The 3,516-nt window shown below is 42.4% G+C and overlaps 1 long non-coding RNA gene across 1 annotated transcript; it reads left to right on the plus strand.

Moving 5' to 3' along the window:
* The first annotated feature begins 385 nt into the window (after window positions 1-385).
* Window positions 386-1,245, plus strand: LOC149390534 (uncharacterized). The gene is made up of 2 exons (XR_016300288.1): window positions 386-590; window positions 695-1,245. It is a non-coding gene; the product is annotated as an uncharacterized LOC149390534 (long non-coding RNA).
* The last annotated feature ends 2,271 nt before the right edge of the window (window positions 1,246-3,516 follow it).

Below are 3,516 nucleotides of genomic sequence, written 5' to 3' on the forward strand. Positions count from 1 at the left end.
AATGGAAAATCTCGAAATAAATAAAGGATTTATCGAGTTCGTCTCGAATAAATTATTTTATGAAAAAATATTTCGAAATTTAATTTAATAAATAAATTCTCAAGAATGAAAATTATTTGCGAGAAACCTTAAATATATTTAAATTAATCGAGAACGAACGAGAAAATTCTCGTTTAATCATATAATTAAAAATCCGATTGGTTTCGGATTTAATTAAATAATTATGTGATGAAGGAAATAATTGTAACAATATTCAGGACCCATTTAAAAGAAATTTGGAAAGTGGGGTCAGTTTGAGGTTGTGAGAGAACAAAAGGATTTAATGATTAATTTCGGAAAACTTAGTCATATAAATAAATTTTTTTTTTCTCTCTCTCTATCTCTCCTCCTCACTTTCTTCAATTTCTTCTCATTCCTTCTTCTTCCTCTTCGCGTATCTTCTTCTTTTCTTCGCGCGCCACCAACCGAGACCAAGCTCCACCACCGCGGGCTCCGTCTGAGAAGAAGAAAATCGCCGCGAGCTAGACGAGGACGCCGGACCGAGGTAAATCACTGGAAAAGAGTGTGTGGACTCCGTGAAGCTTTTGGAGGTGAGAAATAAGCTTAATTCCTTTAAATTCTCTCCGAATTTCTTCAAATTCTTTCTAGGGTTTGAAACCCCTTTGTTTGTTTTCTGCTCGGCCGCGTGTCTTAGGAGCTCCGGCGAGTGTTTCGGACGGTGATAAGAGATAAGATTTGGTCCGAGTGGTTTAATTCCTCAAGTGAGGTAAGGAGATTTCATTCTCAGCTAAAAAATTCCGAAAATTAGGGTTTTGGATTTTTGTTATGGGGCTTTTTCATTCTGAGCGTGTATTGATGAGATTGAAACATTTTCGCAATGGTTTGTGCTTGGTTCACGCTGAGATTGATGAATTTTGGGTTTTTGGATGAATTTTGTCTTGAAACTCTGTTGACCGTGTGTTTTCGAGCTTGGGTTTGTGAAATTGTTATTCTGTTAATCTCGTGTTAACTGTGGTCTGAAAGAGTGTTGTTGTTGATTATGAAGTCAGAGTTGTTGAGTTTGAGATATGGCTGATTGAATTGATTTTCGAAATTTGAGGATTTTGGGTTAGGAATTGCATTTGGCCGCGTGAGTTTTGGCCGTGTGCCTTGATGATGGAATTCTTGAATTGTTCATTGTTAATTGTGACTTTGATGGTTATGAATCTGAGAGTGGAATGATTAAATGTGTGGTTGATTTCTCCATTTGATTGGTGTGAATGTGGATTTAGGATTGAGAATCTGAGAATACACAATTGATGTTGTTATGTGAAAAGGTGAGATTATTATTGACATGGAATTTGAATCTGAATTGTGTCCATAAGGTTGTAGCCATATTGTGGTTTGAATTTGAGAATCGGGTTGTGATATGGTTAATGTGATTTGGGATTTGATACTTCGCTTCCGAGTTCAGTTGGAAATTGTTTGGTTTGTGTAACGTTGCTTGTTCAATTCGGTTTCGGATTTGAGATTATTAGAGTGTTTGAGAATAAGTTCGGGTTGTCGGAGTCTCGGGAATCTATTCGGTCTCAATGAGAGACCGAGAATTTGAATTTTATGGTCGAGTTCGAGTTTGGTATTATGTTTTGGCTCGATGCTCGTTTTCTGAATTTCGTAGCATATTTACAGATGGAGTCGGGATGAGCGAAAATCGGCGAAGTCGAATGCATCAAAGTCGGGAATTAGAGAATTCAGAAAAAGAGTGAACCTCGATCTCACTCGTGAGTCGTATATCGCTTTGTAGCGTTAGAATTTGAGTTATAATTTAATGATTTTGGATTTATTTTAAATAATTGCGGATTAATTATTTAAAGACGTTCGAAAATTTAGTTCCAGTGTATTATTTCGGAATTCATTTTTTCGTTGTTGATTTTTTACAACGGCTCTCTTTTTTTCTCTCTTTTTCTCTCTCCTGGACCTAAACCCTAAACCCAGTTCTCACCTTCTAACAGCGAAAATGGTTGGAGAAACCGGATTTCAAATCTCACATCCCCCTTAGAGTTACCGGGCTTACTACTGCGACCAGGTCTGTGGCGGTTTCAGACCCAGACGACATCGCACGCGCCGCCCCACGCGCGGCTCACGCGGCCCATGCACGCCTTCCTCCGCCGCGCGTGAGGGCCACGCGCCACTCTCCGGACGGTTTTTTTTCGATTCTTCCGACGCCCACTGCTTCTTCTTCTTTTTCTCGGCCTTTCCCTCGCACGTGGATACTGCCCCGGATTCTCGCCCACGCGCCGCCACATCTTACCGTGGACTAAAGTGTTGAAGATCTATGGTGTTACGTCTCTCTACAAATGTGTGCTTTAAGACTTGGATGATCCACGCGCCGCCACATCGAGACACGTGCCTACCCTCTCCGCTCTTTTTTCGATTTTGCTGATTTCCAGGGTCTCGCCCAGCCTCGTCCGGAGTCTTTTGCAGGAAAGTGGCTGTTTTTGGCTCATTTCGGTCCAAGGTACATAAAAACAGAATGTATTCTGCGTCTCCCTGTGGTCTCTGATCATGGTGATGCTGAGGGATAACGTTTTCGTGGAAAGCTGTTCAATAGAGGATAAACGTTTCACGGCTTCTCTCGGACGAGATGGAGGAATCATTCGGCTGGTGGAGGTTAGTAGAAACTCTTCCTTCAGCATCTTTTTGAGCAGGGAGGCGGCGGTTTGGCTGGTTAAAACGGCCAAAGAAAGCGTGGATCACGTTTCTGCTTCAAGATTCTAGAGAAGATTTGTTCGGAGTGGTTTCTCGATCTTAGTTGACATCATGACAAACAAAAGAGGATCTTGTCTGAGGATTCTGAAAGTGGCACAAGGGGAAGGAAAAATGATTCTTATACCAGAAGGAATAAGAAAACAAGGTTTGAAAAGGTTCCTGAGGATGGTGGACATGGTTTTAGGTCGCTGGTCAGTAAACCAAAATCGCTGGAATTCACCGCAACGATTGCGTTTCTAGGGTCGGGCCTCGAAAAGTGCCCCCGACCGCTAAAAAGGCTGTTATCACTAATGCTCAATCGGACCTCGAGGTCACTTTGGAAAAATCGGTGAACATAGTATCACAAAAAACGACCAAGAGCTGCGATCGCTTCTCCCTTTCTCGTCGCCCAAAATCGCGCAAAAACTTCCGAGTGGGTATTACTGAAAGATGGAATGATTTCGTCTACAAGGACGTAAACAAGTCGAACTACGCGAGTGATTCTGAAGTGGGTGAACAAAAGAAAGGAGTCTTCGGTAAAAGCTATTCTCGAAGGTGGTGGCTAGGCGACCAAGAGGAAGAGTCGGCCTTCAAACCCCCCCGAAGGTATGGACGAGGATGACAAAGTTGGGCCCGATCAAGACGGGGCAATGGTAAACATGCTCGGGGAATCTTCCCCGGAAGAGGGTTCTATAGAAGAAATCTTTCGCTCCTCTGAAGACGACCACGGATTAGATTCGGCTGATGGTTTGGAAGAAGTGGTTGCTCTGTTTGGATCCGAGGAGGAGA

Source organism: Urtica dioica, chromosome 7, assembly GCF_054948205.1.
Source record: "Urtica dioica subsp. dioica isolate 48M chromosome 7, U.dioica_male_clone48M_v1_H2, whole genome shotgun sequence".
Taxonomy (NCBI): domain Eukaryota; kingdom Viridiplantae; phylum Streptophyta; class Magnoliopsida; order Rosales; family Urticaceae; genus Urtica; species Urtica dioica.